Genomic DNA, 22,014 nt, shown 5'->3' with positions numbered 1-22,014 from the left:
TACTGTAAAGAGTTCCCTGTGTAGAAAATCTATTATCTACTCAAAACTCTTTGGCGTTTTTTTTTTCCCTTGGATGGCATGCTAAGCTTAAATTGTACATGACATTTCAAATCATCAACAATACGAAGCAGTGCAATGCTGTCACTTTTTTGAACACCATAAAAACAGAACTTGTGCTAAAGACTGTACTGAACACCAACCTAGAACAGATTACTGTGTCCATACCATTCAGAATCCTTTCAAGAAATTGCACTAGAGGACCACACAAGTATCTGTGTGTGTGTGTTTTTTTTTTTCCTGTCATCATCTGCAGAAAAAAATGTTGCCTACTCACACTAATATTTCAGGCAACCAACAGGCTCCTGTGTTGAGGCACATACTCATAAACTGTCTTGTCGAATGCATGAGATGCTATACCAGGATGTTGCGTATTCACAGCCTTTTTTTTTTTTTTTTCAATCTATCTGATTCCTGGAGCTCAGAAACATGTGGCAACAGTTATTACAGATTGACCAATTTCCCTATGACTAAATACAACAACAAAAAAGTAAACCCCCACAGAAAGCACCATTTATCTATACATGTTGAGCAAACACTTCATATTCTTTGATGTACTTCTCAGGATCATTACGACACCCAGCAAATTCGCTGCAAAGTCCTATTTCAATGTCAATATTTGCAAAAAAAAAACTAGAAAACACAAAGACTTGACATCTGTATACAACACTGTCAAGTTCCCTCTTGTACGTTACTGTAAGGTGTCACACTGGTATGGAGAGAATGGTACATGTATACGGCCTAACTACAGAAATAATTCAAGTTAATTTAACAGTCAGCCATGAATATTAAAAATGCATGAAAACAAACTAGAATTTCATCAACCGGCACTCCAGGTCAAGGATGCAATCTCACATTTTTGAAAATGGGACTTTTTTTTTCTTCTTCTTCTTCTTCTTTTGTTTTGGCTGCGCAGCAGGGCACCTGTGATGTCATTGCATCAACCTGTGAAAGAAGAGTTTGTTAAGGTGCACCACCAACAGTACAAACATCAATACACTCCAGAAATTGTAAGACTTATGGAAAGAAATCAAAATCTCTGGGAAAGGCTTGCTTGCTGCAGCTTCTGAATGAAGTTCTCCCTCTCTCTGAAAAGTCAATGAGATAACTTACAGCACCACAGTTTATGGGAGATATGCAGCTGTTTAAGGAGTGTATATATATATATATATATATATATATATATATATATATATATATATATATATAATATATATATATATATATATATATATGTATGTATACATATACACCCACCTTGGTCAAGAGCCTGAATGGCAAAAAAAAAAATATACAAAAAGTATTTCAGATGGGGAGAACAAAAAAATAACAAAGAACCAAACATACTGAGATGCACCAAATCCTGGAACCAAGCACAATCATTCTACTGAATGAAGACACTTTGTACTGTACAGAGACCTGCTTAGGCGGAGATGCTTGTGCAAACTGATATAGGATGTAATGCACCATACGAATTCCCTGATTTACTGGTTTGAAACGAGTTGGATACCTAGGATATATAACAACAAAAATAAGGAAGAAAGAAATGGAGCAGTTTTAAGACTTGCGGGAGCTGAAATACAAAATAAAAATGTACTCTTGGCAGCTTACAACATAGCTGCAGAGCAGGTGGTAGGTTTGTTGGTTTACAGGAATAACATTAAATTTGCCGAGTAGTGTGAGGATATGACAATTACAGGGCAGAGGAGGACATATGTATGCACTTTTCACTTCTTTGAACAATGTTACATTACAATTCCTCCACCCATACATTAAAGGGTAAATAGACAGTTATTTCACACACAGATGTACAAGCGCGTACAATAATTCCTGTGGGTTAAGATGTATGCAGTAGTAGCAGTAGTACATATACTTCTCCTGTAGAGTTTGAGGACCCTCTACAATTGGACATGGTGAAGACATACAGATAGCTTAATAGGCAGATTCTGCACATGAGCTCAAATCATGTGGTATTTCTCCTTTTCTCATTCCTTGCCTCTGTTCAAATGCAAGCATTATCTCATGTGGGAATTCTTGGTCAATGACAAATGCATTGATTGAAACACATGCAAAATATTTTCTGCTAGTGTCTGGTCTTGGGGCTGTAACCGCTTACAAAGTCATGAATTACTACCATGAGCTCCTCAAATGTCACAAATCGTAACTCTTGATGCAATCTGTCAACAAAAATGGTTGGACCTGCACTTGCAAAAGCCACGGGTTGCTCTGCTGGCACGGACAATGTCCAGCACTAAGAAAAGGTATCAGCCTGGACACCAAAATTGGATTACGGTCATAAGGTTCTTCTCCATCTCGCCATCCTCAAGGGGAGGTGAGCCTCGGAGCTGACCGATCGCTGGTCTGCAGAGTTTTTCGGAGCTTAACTCCGCGACGGATCTCCGCCATAACTCCGATGCCCGTCTCCTCTTCTTCGGACTCGCTGTCCGAAGCAGGCTGGGCTGCCACAGGAGCAGCAGCAGCAGGAGGAGGAGTCTGGCTGCTTAGCAAGGAGGCTGGGGGTAGGGGCAGGGGGCTTCCCTGGGCAGGGGGAGTGGGAGGGTTGTGTGCAGGGGGTTGTGGTATACATGCCATGCCATCTGGTGTCGGGTACATGTATCCCATCTGGTTGCTAGCTTGTTGATGCTGCTGCTGCTGCTGTGGTACTTGTGGTGGAAGTTGCTGATAGTGGTTCTGTTGTTGCTGCTGGTATTGAGGCTGTGAAGCTGGCTGATGCTGGTGCTGCTGCTGTTGATGGTATTGCTGGTACTGTTGCTGGTACTGCAAGTAATGTTGTGATGGTACCTGTTGCATTTGTTGTACTTGCTGCTGCTGCTGCTGTGAGTATTGTGACTGTTGTGGGTATTGCATTTGCTGTGGCTTAGGCTGTGTTGGGGGAGGTTGCTGTTGATACTGTTGTTGCTGTTGCTGCTGTCCATGATACTGGGGAGTTGCTTGACTTTGAAGCAGTTGCTGTGATGGATACATCTGTTGTTGATATGATGTTGGAGGATGTGCTATGCTATGCCTGGAACCTGGCGACATCGTGTTGTACATGGGTTGCCCATCAACCATGTCAGGATTTGTAGTACCGTTGGTGTAATTGGGCGGTTTGCTCATGGCATCAGCTGGTGGTGTTCGTGGAGAGTTGCGGCGTTCGGCCAATTTGGCATCCAGCTCCCTGATGGCGACCCTGTTCATGGCCTGCACCATGCCATCATCACTGGACATCCTCAGACTCTGGCTCCGACTCACCTTCTGAGGGTTCTCTTGGCCGGCAGACACAGGTACCTTTGGCACGGTTGGTGGCAGCTTAAATTTACCAGAGGCATCGTAGGTTGGTGTGCCACCAGACTCGGTCAGGCTGTATGCTAGGGAGCTGCCAGAAGGTGTCCTCCGTATTGGTGGTGGCGGTTTCTTGCGCCGCATGGTGCCTTGCATGGATGTCTCGTTGTAAGGCGTTATGATAGCACCTATGGAGGAGTGCCGACGGTGCATCTGGGTCTGAGAGGTGGAGGATGAGGAAGATGTGGAGGAGGAGGAAGGCGTTGGTGATGGGGTCGATGACGTTGCCGTGGAGACAGCCTGGAAGAGGGATGCAGGGTTGAAGTGGCGGGGCAGTGTTGCAGACTTGTTGATGTCAGGATAGTTGACGTTTGTATCACAAAGGGAGTATGGGTCATATTCTGCAGAGATACAATGAGATGGGAAACATTCAACCTTATGTCATTTACTACAAAAAAAAAATCAAATAAACAGCAAGTACAATATTATCAGATAGCATGTATCTAAGAACTATTGAGAAATGAGAACCATTTCACTGATGGCCAACATGAAAATCGCTGATAAACCTCAGTCATGCACACTTCAGGTTTTCTCTCCCACTCAGCAGTAATCAAATAGAGCAACCCTACATCAACATGGAGGTAGAAGAGCAAGTATCTACCTGATGAATTGACGGTGTCACTTGAAGTATTCGGTGAGCTGGTCTGCGTGCCATATCCGCTGGACCCTGCTGACCTCTGGCTCATCGGGGTCATGTTGGGGGCTACTTCCAGCTTCGAGGGCTTGGCTCGGGACGGGCCTGGAGTGGCGTAGATTGGTTCCTGGTCCGGATTCTCACCCCGGGAGAGAGCTGTCTCCAGGGCCAGAGGGGCGGATCCCTACAAAAGGATCATACAATACGTTGGAAAGAGAACAACATAGGACAAGGTGATGAAAAGAATCTCCTCCATCATCATCAAGCTCTTCAAAAACTTCCAAGACCTACCGTCACGGCCAAAGCTACCTTCATCCTATTTGTCTATGAAATTGTCTTTGTATAATCACTGTATTCATTGGGGGCACCTCTTCCTTCTCTGTAGTATCATTATCATCACTGTCCTCCTCAGTCAAATATTCATCATTTTCATCAAAGCAGGAAGCTTTCATACATTCACTACCCCCAAATCACAGCAAGATCAATGACAGAAAATTTTTCGGTAAATAAGGACATGGTACAGGCGAACGTTCATTGAGCAAATTATCAGAAAATTCTGAAAGCAGACCAGCTGAAGAGGACGTGACGTGTTCACGCAAAACTAATACATGCGCATGTAGCTACCATTGGGTAGGCAGCTGTGTGTATTAAACAGTAAGTCTCCTATATCCAGCCAAATCCCTTATCCAGATGAGCACCGGTCCCGACATGTCCGGATAGGAGAGGTCAGACTGTACATGTGTGAGGGGAAGAAATAATGGCACGACTCACCTGTGAGGCTCTCCTGGAAGGGAGCGTAGCGCACCGCTGCTTCAGGGACTGAGGGTCAGAGCCATTGGAGGACACCACCGGCTGAGGCACAACTGTATGGTGAAGGGAAAACGTGACAGAATTGGAATTGGAATTGTTGATAATATAATAAGCACAAGAAAAAAAAATGTAAATGCTTTGCCTTCTCAAGAGAGTCACAGCAATACATCCTCATATGTCATTTTCCTATGCTTGCCCTCCCTCATTTGTGAGATGTTTAAAAAAAGCAAACACCAAAGATATTGTTACATTTTGCAATGTCAACATACTAAAATGTCCTGCTGTATACAATTCCTTGATATGACTGCTGTCTTATGCAATCATCATCACTGGGCCTCATATGGAAACAAAATATATAAAAATAGTTGGAGACACCCTTATCTTGCCACTTTGAGGGAAGTGGGGAAAGGGGAGGCCAAAAGACAGGCTACTGTTCTTGTTTTCTTCCTGCAATTTCCAGTGCCCTTCTACAGACCACAACCAAACATCATTCTCATGGAGGCATGCTGAAGTTGGCCTGGTCAATGCCTGAACCACCAACTTACTATTGGTCATCTTCTACTATTATATTGTCCATCACAGCATACGCAGTCAAATGTGAGCTGCTATACTGTAATCATATTTTTCCCCAGTCAAGTAATCTTTGATTTTGTTACTTTGTGTTGATGGTCCTATCAACAATCTGGAAAGTTCGTGCTTGGTATTCATCACGATGTATTGCAGCAAGCTTACACTAAGAAAGAAGAAAGACCACAGTATCAAATTATCTCTATCAACAAAGCGCCAATAAAACATTTTCGTCTCAAAGTTTAAATCATGTTATAATCAAGGTCACGGGCATTGACCTCGGTAGAGTGTGAAGTACAGAATAAAGAGAGGGCCAGGGTGATTACTAACGCCTAAATATCCTTCAGGTATTTAGCAATACAATATCAAAGTGTGATGTCATAGCGATTTATCGCCATGGATACAGGTTCTAAATAACCTTACCTGGCCGAGTGTCTATAACCCCATGTTCACATTGGTCCCCGCGATGCGGGGAAAGCCCCACGCCGCGGGACTTTCTCCTCAAAAACCATAATGTGAACGCTCACTAGGACTAGTCCCCTCGTCCCCCGCGAAGCAAGTCGGGTACGGGGACAAGATTTGGAGGGGAGAGTGACCTTGGGGCTTAATTGATAGCGTCCAGCTGTGGTCATCAAATGTGCGCATGCACTATGCCTGGATTCAAGTGGCAGAGCTCGCTCCAAGCCCCAAAATGCCCCCACAACTCGGGGACAGATGAGATACCAATGTGAACGGTCAGTCGTAAAAAAGATAAGATCTCTTGTGGCTGTCCCCACGTCGCGGGGACCAATGTGAACGCGGGGTAAGTATGCGTACACCGGGTTCCAACCCAAGCTAGAACAAAAGACAGTGCCATCGTCACTTCGGCACTCAGTAGTGTGGGGAAATACCATACTTTCTAAAGTCATTTCCTCACTGCTCCTTTTATAGAGATTTTGTGCTGTATGTAAGTGGGCAGAGCCCTGGTGGATGATACTCACTCTGGTTAGGCTGGGGCTGGTTGAAGTCTGGCATGACCTGCCTGCCCTTTCCTCCTGTCTTGGCCGGCAGCGGCCGTCCCTCCCCACCTGGCCCAGCTTTGCTGAAGGACACCATGGGCGTGGGCACGGCCTTGGGCTTGCGGGGAGCGGCAAAGGTGCTGGGAGTGGGCGTGGTGGAGGTGTTATCCAACCAGGGCGGTGTGGGCGCCATCTGGGCTGATGGAGGGGCGGGGTATGCTGGTGAGGGGGAAGAGGACGGGGTGCTGCACTCACTGGATGACTGATCGCTGGAAGACCGCCTACCATGCTGTACGACGATCAGGGGGGAAAACGGGAGTGTCATAGCTTGTTAACCCTTTACATGCCTACATGCAGCCCTGTGACTTGTAACTGGATCTCGTATGCACTCAGTTAATTTCTTCTATAGCTTGACCCTCTAATTACTCGGCCAATCCTCTCAAGTGTAACAACGTCACAATGCTATGAAGAGAGCCACTGACAGTGGGCAAATAGAGCACAGTGAAGATTGACAAAGAGACATTCTCATCAAGGTCAATATCAAACACGTGCATTTCTAATCCAGAGCCTCTGTCACAAATCAATGAGTACTACGTCAAACATTGAAACAAGGAGCAATGGAGTTTATCTCCTCTTTCATTCATTTCCTGCTTACAGTATCTCCTTTGTCACCATCTCTGGTAACATGAGTTGCAGCTTCATATTTACTGCTGCATCTGTCAACATTTCTCTTTTTGTATGCAGTAAAATTTCCTCCAAGACTCTGATTACCTGTGAATATAAATATGGATTTTTTTTTTTTTTTTCATTAAGGATGTGGTGTTTGCAAGACAGGTTTGAGGTCCACATCACTCCAACCTGTATTTAACTTAGGTTTAACTTCATAACTATTTATCGTATAATCATTATTCGAGAGGATAATCCTAGATCATCACTACTTATCACCAACTAATCCCTACTAATCCTGGAGAATGTGATTTCAGCAATGCCCCCCCCCCCCCCCCCCCCCCCCCCCCGACTTGTTGACTTATATCGAGAATGTGCCAGAGATATGGGACTCATGCTGCTGGCTTCAAGTAACTACACATCGTGATGTGGATGGTACACAGTCAAGTGAATCCCAATTTACCTGATGTGCATACTCATTTGCCATCTGCAGCATGAGGCTGTAGGCCAACGTCTCGTCCTCCTCGCCATCTTCCTCATCATCGCCCTGTCCCTGCTGCTGCTGCTGTTGAGGTACGGCCGTGGTCGACGTCGACGTCGAACTCGACGTGGCCGTGCCCGTGGGCGGCGAGCCCGACCGGGTGAAGAGGGTGTCCTGGGAGGTGAAGCCGGAGTCCTGGGAGGAGACGCTGGAGAGGCGGCAGGCCGGGTTGCCGGGCTGCGACAGGCTGCGGTGCCGGTGGTAGTTGTGGTGGAGGGCCGACCCGCCTGGCCCGCCCACGCTGGGGTGGGAGTGGTTGGAGTGGGTAGAGGCCATGGAACCGCTGGAGCGCGAGTCAGAGCTGTTGATGCTGCTCAAGCTGCACATGCTGGACTTGCGGGACTCGTTGGAGGGCGTCGGGGAACTTGGGGGTGTCTACCAAGTGGGGAAAGATGAGGGATGAATTCATTAAGGCACTTGCTTAAAATCATCTCATTCTTTCATTGCAGCATTTGATATGGACAGTAATTGAGTAAGACTACACATTACATAATAACATACAAATTGGGCAAGTTTGGTAATCAATCTCCATACTCCCTTTTTAAATATGGCAAATATCATGACCAAACTCACTAAGCCTATGATCATAATCATGACAAACTATCAGTGTGAATGAGAAACCAAAACTGGCATATATCTTTTTTTAAAAGTCACAAAAAGCATGAACAGTTACAAAGCAACATTTTCTTTTTTTCAAAATATATTTTCAATCTCTCCCCCATGTCAGTGCCTAAATTGCCATACCGCTTTGTCCGCTTCTATGTGCATGCAATTCATGACACACATACACACAAACAAAAAAACACTAGCACAGCACAATGCACACAAATCTACCAAAGGTGACATGTACATCTATTTACAAACAACTTCACATTGCCAGGCAAGAGTCCACACGACTGACTAACACATGACCAACTTACATATGACCACGGCACGTCCTGCCCCTTGATATTTGAAATGACCTGCTCGCTGGCCGGAGGGAGGGTGTGGGGGTCCTGGCTCTGGACATTCAAGTCCTCCAGCACTGTCTGCAGGTGGGTCACCTCGGTCAACATGGAGATCTCATCCTCCTGAAAAAAAGGGGAGAAATATTAATGACAAAAGCCCAAATGAACAAAGAGGGGGTAAGGGTGGACAGAAAGGAGAGGAATTTGGAAAAAAAAAACAACAATGCAGGAAGCAAAAACAAAAAAAAACACACACTCCTAAAATACAGGCATGTTCACATACATACACACACACACAAACACGTAATGGTTTGTAAATATCGATTTTTGCAATGCCATTCACAAACTGATCATTCTTGTGTGTGGACACCGAACAATCGCTATGGCAATCCCAACTGCCATCTTGATTTTACTTATCTATTTTTTTTTTTTTACCCTTGCGATAACTGGCCTCTCGCAATGTTTGTTGCGCCGACGCATGCAATGAAATTGATTTTGGTTATCCCATTTTACACCATGATGAAACTCCTCACCCAAGGCCTGGGGGTGAGTGCCTATGTGCCTATATGTGAGTTAAGTATTCGATGCTGGTGTTGAAATGGGAAATGCTGTGCGTTCATTTTCATGAGCAAGATCAAGTAGTCACATACGTATGTACATGTTTCTGGAAGTTACCACTTGGAGGTTGAATAGAGTTAATGTAATTCAGACCCTTTCCCAAGACTAATCAACACAGGCTACTGACTGTCTTTATGAGCAGACAAATACATTAAAGCATGCTAATAATAAAAGCAAACAGCCAATGCAGATTAGAAAGCTGAGCATTCTAACATTTTGTAATGCTCTGTACGTCTGATGTTATCAAGTCTGCCTTAACATACAGTAAAAACTCGCCTAAGTTGACCCCACACGAGTCGAAAAATTGTCCAAATCAAAGAAAAAATGTTTCTGGATTGCTATAAACATGTATTAATCATATTGTGGAAGTCAAATTTCACTGAAGTCAGAGGATTTTCATAAGTTCCTTTGTATTCGACTTGGGCAAGGTTGACTGTGCTTGGACAGTATTCAGTTATCAGCAAATATCTAGCATCTTGTACTGACAGGTGCAGAAAGAACAAATGATAATAGAAAGTTAGGAAACGATAAAGATAATAACAAGCTGTCATCATTGTAAGATAATTCCTTTACACATGAGGAAAGCTGAACGAAAAAAAAAAATCTTCAAGAGTTGTGGATTTGTTTTCTCAGCCAATCTTGTGACATTTCTGACATGCAGTGAATGTATAACATCTGCATAATCTAGCCAACAATTTCAAACATGTGCACCGCTCGTTACATTTATAACAGAATAAGAGTTACGTGAGGATTTCAAGGTCTTGGGTGACTGCACTGTACATTCTCCGATTTTTTGCTCCAAGGTTGTAGCTGAAAAGCCAGAACCATAGGCACGCTGTTTCAAGACAGAACCTTTCAAGAGAAGCCAGGAGGGTTTTATCATGTCACGGGTCATCAAAAATGTGCTATGTTACACCACTGTCCATTCTTTACAGGCAGCACTGTCTGTCATATATCCATATATCACAATTACTTTAAATTCTCTTCATAAAGTTGGCATGATAGAACTGTCTCTGCTTGTGTCTGTACTGGCAAGCTCTAATGGCCCCTCAATTCTGACACCTTGGTAGATCTGATGCTATACTGGCAGGACAGGCCAAGAAATTACATCATCTGGGTTGCATATTCAATTGCCCTAATTTCCATTTTTAGCAAACTTGTTTATTAAAATGGGGCTTTAAATGCCGCACACACCTGATTGTCTATCCCCACACTAACAATCGCACAGCTCCTTTGGCAGGTTGTTTACTGTCTGTCTCATCCTAAGCCTCTTAGCATGCCAACTGGTCTTTCCACTAAATCGAATTGATGGCCGATTTCATGCATCTTCTCTCCTAGACGCTCCCCTCCCCCCCCCCCCCCCCACCCCCTTTCAGGACTGGCCTCAAGTCTGCCAAGGGGAGCCCATCCACCCATTTCTAACCTACCCCAACAATCTCATCCCCCCCCCCCCCCCCTCCCCCTTTGGCAGAGTGCCTGGCCTACTTAGCTCTCATCCATCCAGTTTTTCTACATGTCACGTGAAAGTGTAACTAGCTTTCAAGCTTTCAGATCAAAGTCTAACGCTGATATAACAATCAAAGGATTCGCAGTCCGACCTACGACCTTGACACTTGTCACACCTTCCAGTAACACCAAGATCCCCCCTTTAAATTTTGTTTACAAACACAGTACTGTCACATAAACTTACATACTATAGCTTGTACAGACAAACCAAACAGAATCAAACAAAAAGCTTGTACTCCCAAGAACATTACACTTATTAACAAGTATTGCAATGAGTTGGTAAAGGAGTGATGAAAATAAAAGAATGTGTGAAATCAACACATCTGTACAATAAAGAAACACTTTACCAATTCCTGATAGAACACAAATAAGGTGATCAAAAGGAAGATTTTAAGAAATGCCAAATTGCCAGAGAAAGCTTGGCTTGGGTTCGACAAAAAGATCTGTGTTATATCTTGTTGTCAGGGATATGTTCTGCAGAGACTACATTGTACGTCTGGGGTGTATGGAATCCCCTCCTTTGTCGCCGGAGGAGGGTCCTAAAAGTAAAAAAATGTTATAAAACTCCTCTGGACAAACAGATTATTCTGTCTAGGCTTGAGTGCAATTCAGTATCCTTGCAGTGGACTCATAGTAAGGCCAGAAATAGTTGTTACAGCTAGGGCCTACAATACATCACTTGTCCTTAACTAACAACAACATGTACTTTTCATGATAGACTAACTCATGTGTAAACCACAATATGAGAAACAACGTTGACTTTATCAAAGTTAAATTTTTTTAAATGGAATGCACCAGTGTTTGTAAATTTCACTTCCTGTGCAAACCCTGATTTCATAAAGCATGTGAACCACAACTAAACTGCAGCAAATCACTACTGTTTCTATCAGGTGAGAGGCGATTGGATTAAAAACTTATCAGGCTAGTGATTAGGAATGTCATTAATTCCCATCCAGGGGTGCAACTGACTATAATCCCTATAGACATCACAATATAGGCCTACTGCTCAGTGTTCTAAAAATAACAATTTCAATGAATATCTAGGAAACATCCTACAGTTCCACGTTCTTCCTACATCATTTGGCAGTCTGAGAGTTTCAACTATTGAATACTGGCAGAGATTTGGGAAAAAATGGACCTTCAAGCCTTCGAACAACACAAAAAACAGACCATTATGCTTTCTACAGTCTAACCTCAGTAAGAGCAATGCCAATGGAAATGACACAATGACCACTCCAAATACCACTAACCCACTTTTATTTGACCCTATCTGAAAAATTATTCAAAATATTTCCACCACAAATTAGGCAGAACAGTCCAAGGACGGCATTCCTGTGGTTGTAACTACACATATGAGCTCACTTTGCACTGAAAAGCGACAAAAGCAACCCTACGTAGGCCTATGTGCACGTTTATACATATCCTCAGCATCAGTTGATTTATATTTGTACAAAGTTCTTGTCATCATTTGTTGTTTTCTGGAGAAAAAAAAAGCTTTTCAATATTTGTTTCATAAAATTATTTGACATTATTGTGTACATAGTAGAGTCGGGGCATGCAGTCATGAGATTCTGATTACTTTGGCGGTGGGTAAATGAGATCATATCATCATTATCATCATTACTATCAACCTTGTAATTTACCAGAAACCACTATCATAACCAACATTATTTCATTTCATTATTATTATTATCATCATCATCATTATCATTATCATTATCATAATTATAACCATCATCATTATCACCATAATTATTATCATCATTACCATCATAATCATCTTCATCATTATTATTATTGTAATTATAATCATCATCATTATCACCATAATTATTATCATCATCTTCATCATCATCAAAATAATAATCATCATCATCATCATCACGATCATCATCATCATCGTCATCATCGTCGTTGTCGTCATCGTCATCAGCAACATCATCATTACTTCCCAACACTCTTTTAACCATCATCATTATCATCATAATTATTATCATTATTACCATCATCATCATCATCATCATCATCATCATCATCAACATCATCATCATCATCATCATCATCACCATCATCACCATCACCATCATCACCATCATCACCATCACCACCATCACCATCATCACCATCATCACCATCATCATCATCATCACCATTGTTACTTTCCAACACTCTCACCTCACAGCGTTGCTATGGCTACTGATACTCACAACAACGGGTTTGAGGAAGCCCACCAGGGTGCAGAATCTGCTCCTCTCCTCGATGAGGGCGGTGCGGCAGGCATTACGCTCTGCCTCTTCCAGCAGTACAAACATGTCGTTGACGTCCTGCATGGCACTGTCTAGCTGGTATTGCACATGGGGTTTGCCTGCATAGTGGAAGGTGTGAAGGGGGAGGGATGGTAGAGAGATTCAAAATGGTACCAAATTAAATATCTCATGAAGGTTTGGGTTGATGTACAAGTAACATACATATCTAGGTCAGAGTGGTTCTACAAGAGTCACGCTATAAAGAATGTTTCTAGACTCCCCTCTCCCTCCCCCTGTTGAATTCAAGTTTATTTTCTTTCAACAAAATGGTACAAAATAATACAGAGCATATTTCCCAACTCCTTCCATTTTAACAATTTGCAAGAAATATGTTAAGCACAAGGTGAATCATAAAGTATCTTGCAAAGTGTACATAGAAATGAATGATTACGACATTTTGCAACCAAGTTACAGTACATGGTCGCATAACTGCATGCATGTACATTTTGCACAATTGTTTTAAATTGCTGAACATGTCAAGGATAAATTTATTTAACTTATTTGGCCCCATGTGCATCTATAAACACTCTCCCCTTTACACATTACCATTCACACAAATTTTGGTGGAAAACTTGGAATGCAGTATTGTAATAACTCATGGGGTGTGGAATACCGCTTCAGCATAAATCATGGAGAAAATGTCTTCAAGTTATTGTCATTTATGCTCAATTCAGAACTAGATATCAAGCATTACAGGAATAGATGTTAGAGTGTGATAATTTAGCCATGGAATACCAATGGCTCTGTACACTGTGTAATTCTTCACGATGTGACACTTTATCCCCCAGGCTGATACAGTACTGTTTGTAATCTACGTCTCTTTGCTGCCGAGGGTGAAGTGGGCCGGGGTCAGCCATTCCCAGCATGTATGTGTGTGTTTGTGTGTCAGTGTGTGTGTGTGTGTGTTTGTGCATGTGTGTCTGTTTGTATCATTCCTTGCATGTGACAGTTATGCCTTTTATGTACATACGTACCATGTTCATACATATCTAATATAGGCCTATGTGCAATACTTGGTGGTCAAATGTTTTATGGGATAAAAAGTATACACATGAAAATTATGTAACATATCTTTCCAAGTTTGAAACAATGCAAAAATAGGTCTGAAAGAAATTATGACTTGTTTTTTAATGCTTACTTTATATATCACTGGGACATATTCCCGATAATTTATTATTAAAGCAGATTTTTTATCAATTTTTTTATTGTTTCATATTCATATACATGCAGAAGAATATAATCAATCAATTTATGTTTTGCTGACTCTCTTTCTCTTTCTCAGTTTACCAAACGGTTTGATAATGTTCATTTCGTTTATCATATCACACTAATGAAATAGATCATCTGTATAAAAAAAAAAAAAAAAAAAAAAACTTCATTTGCAAGTGAGTCACATTCTATGTCTGCTGATCTTCAATCTAAAAGTATAAGTCTATACACAAGACTATGAATCTCAATCCTCCCCCCCCCCCCCCCCTTCATCATCTTGGTATCTCAAGCTGATGGAGAAGCATAGTAGGTGGATGCTCGTCCACCTCATCCACTTGGAACAACCAATGTCAGGATACTGACCCTTCCCCTCCCCTGGATGAACATGACATAGTCAATCAATCAATCAGCAGTTAAAGGTGATGGGGGCAGGGACCGCCTCACACAAGTCTTCAGCAGCCCACTTAATCAGACCCAATTATATCTGCTTTCTCTGAAATATGTCAAGATTGTGATACCCTTTTGCTTTGAAATCAGTCTGAAAACATATTGCAAGACAGCAACCTTCTTAGAGAAAATTCAAACTTCCTACCATTTTGTTTTTTCATGGGGGCAGGGGAGATACTGGTATCCAAAAGCAATGTGTCACATTACAGCTCTGACTATTCACCTTATAAAAGAGATAGCATAGTTTTGGTTGAAACGAAAAGAATTGAAAGCTTATTTGATGAAATGAAGTTTTGAAATAAGTGAGATATCCAAAACAAAGAGATGCCACCTGGGATCCACCTTTAACTGGGACCACTTTGTTTTAGTTTTGTTTTTAGATATCTCAGCCATTTCACAACCGATTTTCATCAAATAAACTTTGAATTCCTTTTAGAATTGCATGCTTTTTAATATTTCATATATAAGTTTCCAATTCTCTTGCAAAAAGTTAAACCTGAATCCCTAGCTCAACCAAAATTATAAGCAAGCTGCAGTTTGGACTGGCAACACTGTGACAATACAAATTATTGTATTGCAGGTAAAATCATCTACACATTTAGAAAATTGACAAACAAGATAAGATTTCAAAACAGTTAGCACATGCAAGCAATCTGCAGTGAAACTTTCCACATATGAAGAAACATGACGCAGCATATAGTGCAAAACTATTGAGATAGTACATGTAGCATGCTAAAAAGCAACTGCAGCTCAACTTATCAACACTCATGGCAATGATTAGAAAATATATTCTTTCAGTCCACTTTGTTTTACTGCAAAGATACTGGTCATAGTGATTTAACTCGACAGGATGTAGGTGAGCCAATTATGGAAACACATTGGCAACACATTAGCAACATGCAATTTGTACATCTAGTGTTGCAACTTGGATGTTTAACTTTACCAGAAGTGTGAAAGTGATAGGGTGTGAACATCATCACAATTCCAGCTATTTACGTCACCTCGTATTTTTAGCATATACAGAGATGTCAACGTCCCTAAAGTCTAGACAAAAAAGTGTTTCTGAAATATAAATGCATCTCAGTTCTGAAATTAAGAAGTCTCTGTGGGATTCTGAAACACATCGATGAGAGTAGTGGCTGGGTGTATTGATAGCTCTGTGAAAAATCATCCCCCCCCCCCATGCAACTGGTCTATTACCTACCTCTACCACCCCCTCCCCCTCCCCCCCCCCCCCCCACCAGCATGATCCATAGATAGATCAGGAAGACCATATGGCTTGTGTGATATGATTCATCTCCTTGTCCAAACAAATAAATCCTGCCTCTCACGCACCACACTCCATTTACTCACTCCTTCAATCTCCTACTGAGGAAGGGAGAGGGGTGGGGGGAGGGGGGTGGATAGGACCCTCCATAGAAGGCCTCCAAGACTTCATATCTCATATATGATAAACCCTCATCTCTCTCTTCCCCTAAATAGCCCCCCATTCTTCTCTCCCTCTCCAGTCCCAATCTTCTGTCAAATTCAAACGTATCCAAGCACCATCAGAGGGTCTCTCCAACCCAGCGAGTCGATGGGATCAAGTCATATATTTTGAATTCGCTGCATCGAGCTCCTCATCTGCCTCGTCTTTTCAGTCCAATTATATTAGTCTCACGTCTGCCCATTGACAGATACTGTCGCTGTGTGTGTGTGCTCAACAATCGTCTTTCGATATTCCTCAAACATCGTTCTGTACACTTGCTTTTCTTTTCGTTTTGATGTGATGTGGTGTTTTTTTTCTCCCCCTTTGGACAAGTGCATGACTAATTTTAATGATTGTCTTACTGAAGTCTTGACATTGCTATAGTATGATTAATTAGGAAATGAAGTTGTGGAGTGAGCCCTCCTTACGTGTGGATGAAGGATGAGATATTCTGATTGATCAAGAAAGCTCTGGATGAGCTCGCCATTCTACGAACAGCAGAGAGAGCGGATTGAAAAGTGAGGCCAAATAATTTTGAGAGATTAATTAAAGACACTCAATGCAAGGTTCTAATGCTGATGGACAGAAATGCAAATAACCAAATTTTGGAGTACAGGTACCAGGTCTAACATGTCTAATGACGCTACCTGTACATCCTCTGCATTCTGGAATATGGTACCATTGGTAGAGTAAACACAAGTCCGGAAAGAAGGCCAGTTCTAATTGGCATGTATTACTATATTGAAAACTGTAATGCTTGACCTCACCACCACCACCACCACCAACAACAACCACCACCACCACCAACAACAAAAGAGCCATAATTAGGAATGCCACGTTTGCAACTACAGCTGCAATAGGCCTAATTTAGCCTGGGTGGAAAGTTGCGCATGTAGTGTATGGCCATGGGGGGGGGGGGATCTGAATATTGAGTGAAATTGCATGACAAATGTCACACTTTTTCTGTATTTAACATTGTTATTGCATGAAATTAGAAAAAAAACTTACACTGTAGTGTGCATTTTTTTTTTTTCTGCTGGCAGTATGAAAGGTGACCCTGGCACAGTGTCATTAAGATTTTTCAATGGTATATACACAGGATGATCCTCAACTCTTTATGTGCCATGGTGGAAACCCCCATCATGTGTGCCACATTATTCTCAGACACCAACGCAGTCATGCTTTGAGAAAGCATTCTTTTTCAAATCTATGAAACTTCTATACAGATTTCTGTTAAGCTGGACATGTAGTGAGCAAAGCTGTAGAAAAAATGCCAGGTTTTGCTTTGATGAAAATTGTATGACAGATCGATGATTGTTTTTCTTTGAAATGATCGGTAGCTACATTACTGTAAAGGCATGACTTTTGTACAGAAAACAGTGACAGAAACTTGGAATTTACACACATATTTAATAAGGAACATCGCTTAATAGTCGATCACCACATGAAATCATGCTATATGTGAGACGAATGGAAGCGTAAGAAAAGCTTTCATTGTACGGAGGCATTTGGCGACTTATCGATCGATTTGGGTGGGTTCTCTTGGGCTTGAGCAGAATATGTGAAGTTGGCACGCTGTCGACTGAGTCGGACGTGCGAACGTGGCACATAAAGAGTGAAAGAGGTACCCCTGGCAGTTTGTCCAGAGTTCACTGATGAAGAGATCAAAAGTGGTTTTGATAGCTTTCACAAATCTTTATTAGTCTGGTGACGCAAACATTACTGCAGCACTCTCTTCTCCTATTAGGAAACAGGTAAGCCAACCAGATTTTTTTATGCTTTCTTGCAGCTTGTGCTTTTACTTTCTTGTGGTGCGTCACAAGATCAGGTTGCACTAGTTTTATTGCCGGAAGGAAAAATATATGCAGGCTCTCTGATCAGTTTATGACGTTCATATTCTGTGTCCGCTCGATGCATGCTTTGCTTTGATATGACTAAGTGGGCTGCACAGATGGCCTAGAAAGTGAATTTGGCCAAACATTTCCATTCTTTTTTTCTTTTTTTTTTGAAAAAGTTCAACACATTCTACAACCTTTAAGTTTAGTTACAGACATGGTAAATCTGAATTACTTCTATACTGTTCTAGCCCTTAATCAAATACCTAACACTAAACAGAGAGACTGAATATAAAAGAACTCCCTGTGCTTCAGAAAATATGTTCTGTACGATGATCTGGAAGCTTCGAAGCAGTCTCTTTTGATACACTTTTGATGTATGCACTGCGTCATCTCCTAGACACGCAAGGTGAAATTTAAGAGTAATATAAAGCTGTCCTTAAATACGGGTGAGGGTGAGGGACATATTCTACTTTGCAGCTCTTTTGTAAGAGATAATTTTTTTCTTGCATACGACATTTTAAAAGCTAAAAAATTCAGTCTGCACCGCGTAATTGCATCATAAAATAACCAACACTGATGAGCCAAAACTGTTCAGCAGAAAGGTCACAATGAATATAAAGTTTCATCTTAGTTTAGGGCTGCCCTTCTGGAGATTAGAAACGAGGTTGACACAGCCATAAAAAAGAAAAGGAGAGAGAGAAAAAAAAATGTTGAGCAGAGCTAACAAGGCTCTATGTTTGCATTAACCAATATCTCAATGTCAGAACTTGAATCATTTTGGTCCACTTTTGCTCCAGGGTTCTTCATACCTCAATACTGACACTGATGAATGTTAGAAGGTTGGGCACATTGTGATGTCAGTGGGGCTAGTCTTGTCATCAGAGGTTGGCCCTCGGGGATTACCCATCTAGAAATGCTGACCGATTTTGCCAGTTTGAGACAATCTTCACACAGTGCTGGATCATACAATAATAACCAGTGTTGAATCATAAAGTAATGAGTACCTCGGGGCTAACTCACCACATGAATCATCATTTTTGATGCCAGTGATATCTTCTTCTTTTTTTCACATCTAGATTCCGCATAATATTTCATTCTGACCTCGGCAGATTGAATTTAGGAAACACAAATAAAGCCTTAATACAGCCTACAGAGTAACATAATGTTATCTTGTCTATGCCTTCTTTCAAGCTATCATGAACTGCACATATAGTTAGATATGTGTAACTATACAGCCTTCTCTTTTCCCCACCTCTACAAAAAAAAAAAAAAAAAAATGCGGAATCAAATTGTCTGGTAAGAAGCAGAATTGCAACCACTTTAAAGCCACTGAATTCAAGTAGCGTTTAATATAGTTCTTGACACATCACTATGAAGTGTGTTATGTATCCAGCAGATATAGGGTCTGAAAGCACACCCTGTAGACTAGCTAAAAATGGCCACTGCAAGCTGATGGGGACTGTTCTGCTTGGATGACTCGTGTACATCCAGACTAGCTGACTGACGGAGGAGGGAAACAGAACCATCCATCCAGCGCGGTATGAATTTTTGATTAGCCCTCACTGCGCAAAAACGCCCCCAGTTTCACCGCGATTTCACACCAGGCGAAGCCCCGTGCAGTCAACACTGTCGGCTTTTAATTCTTGGTAGCTCATCAAAGCCGCTCTGGGAATGACTCGCGCTCTTTCAAATAATTTTAAAACTGCGACGCGAAGTGGTCAGCTTCTTGGTGCACCCTAATCTCCGATGCAATATTCCGTTTAGATGTGTCATGCCTGATACATTGGCATCAAACTCTCGTCAATATCATTCAATATCATAAACAATGTATGACACAGGCAGAATAATTTTCCCTTCTCGTGTCTACTATAGAGTATGAGTGAAATCTTAAAGATTCAAGCAAACATTGGTAATGAATTTAATATTGCAACAATCTGGAGTGATTATGCACATCAAGACAGCATGTTGTACAGTTCCACTGCACTTTTTTCTATATATTTCATACAAGTAATTAGAACACTTTTTTTCAGAATAGATTTGATTAATGAAAACATGGGTCCCATAAGGTCAGAAAGGGCTATGATACACCTATTTACATTTCATGTTGCATTTTTAAACCCTAGCAGTAAAGAACTGGCATAACTTCAATCAGTGGTATTATACTCTACACTTGGATAAGACCTCAAATAAAGTCTCCCCCCCCCCCCTCCCCCGCCCCATAAAAAAAGTAAAATGCTTCCAAAGGCCATCACAACCGATTCTGTCCTTACCCTGTCATTAAAAACTATATACTTCAAGTGTCAAGCACTTTACTTTAACCAGTTGAGGATGGACTGATGTTGCTACAACATGCATTTCCCATAGACACCAGCCCTAATATACTCAGGACTTGACCTAGTTGTACAGTTACACATAGTGTAAGCAGGGAGGTGGTGTAGCAATACAAAACTTGTAACTCAGACCAAGAGCAAGGACATGGTGGCACAATAGGGATTATTTGGGGGATTAGGTCATTAACAATTAGCTTTATACTGACATCTGTGTCAATAGGTGGAGAAAGCACTGCAAAAGGAGCGCTGACCAGTGAAGCAAGCACAGAAAGGGTAAGGGGGCATTTCATAATAATCATAACACAGAGATAACCTGATTTGATGCTTAGCGTAGAATGCATTCCATGCTGTTGCCAGTGATCTAGAGTGTACCAAATGCTGCAGAAATGACTCATCTATGATATCGCCAAAGTTCAAAAACAACAGTGGAGCACCCAGAGCAAAACAGCAGTGTACACTGAGCTAGAAATGGATGCAAGACAGAAATATTGAAACGTACGATATTGGCCTATTAAGAAACTATGAGAATTTTTCAGAAGGGCCGGGAACATTTTTTTATGATGAATATCTTGTTTCTCCCGTTTCAGATATGATTTCAGGATGAAGGCTACCTTTACTGTTCTTCATATAGCCTGTCATTTAAGTACATTATACATGTCATATATATTGTTCTGCATATGAAATGTCATGTGAAGTTAAAATAAACTCTGAAATGTGAATTCTGGATATACCATGCAACATATGTGATTATATACCTCATTTCTAGAATCCTCTCATCTGATTGGTTAAAAGGGGAGTCATGAAAATAACTGTGCCCTATTTTTGAGTTACTGTGACCGGGGCCCGGGCACAGTTAGTAAATAGGTTTTAGAGACAGTCGCGACCCCGTACACGTAGATCGCTCATATGTACGCACCAATGATACGACCGCCGCGCATTCAATCAGCGTGCAGTAAAAGAGACTAGCAGACTGGTTTGGAGACAATCGCAACCCGTAGTACACGTAACGTACACTGTACACATCACTGTATGCACCAATGATGCGACCGCCGCGCTGTCGATCAGCATTGATTACGAGTGCTGTAAAAGAGACTAGAATCTATATTTTCGGTATCTATATTTCGGAATCTATATTTTCGGTATATAAAACAAATAATGACTGCTTGATATTCGGGGTACAGTTAAAATTATGTAGGCCCTCGGTGATGTGAAAACCGTAACCATGCCCTCAGCTTGGGCCCATAATTTTAACTGTGCCCCTCATAGCAGTCATTATTTGTATACTAAAAGGAGCATAGGAGGACAATGAAGTCTGCCAGACTTTCTACGGGTAGGCCTATATGGTTAAAATCCATTCAAAGCAAAAATTGCATTTTTTTTTTTCCTGGGTGTATGATCCACAGTAATGACCCAGTCAGAAAGCTAACACATGCAGCCATGCATGACCACAGTAGGCATAGTCTGGAAGAAATGATGTCTACCTATTCCTCCCAAGTACCCCCTCTCCCTCCTCCCCCCCCCCCCCCCATCACCTCCCAAACCTCTTTGAGAATAAGGCCCACACACATCCATTTCCAATGGCCCTAATCCAAATCAAATGTTGATTCATCAAACAAAGCCTGAATGATAAGCTGGCAAAAGGATAACAACATTGTGGTGGGGGCTTCACTGCACCTCATGTCAGATTGGACTCAGGCACAGTCCCTGTCCCAGACTTTGGATTGAAGGAC

This window comes from Diadema antillarum, unplaced genomic scaffold (assembly GCF_040938485.1).
Source record: "Diadema antillarum isolate AM-2024a unplaced genomic scaffold, OU_Dant_1.0 seq00000773_RagTag, whole genome shotgun sequence".
Taxonomy (NCBI): Eukaryota; Metazoa; Echinodermata; class Echinoidea; order Diadematoida; family Diadematidae; genus Diadema; species Diadema antillarum.
Note: the sequence above shows the minus strand (reverse complement) of the source record.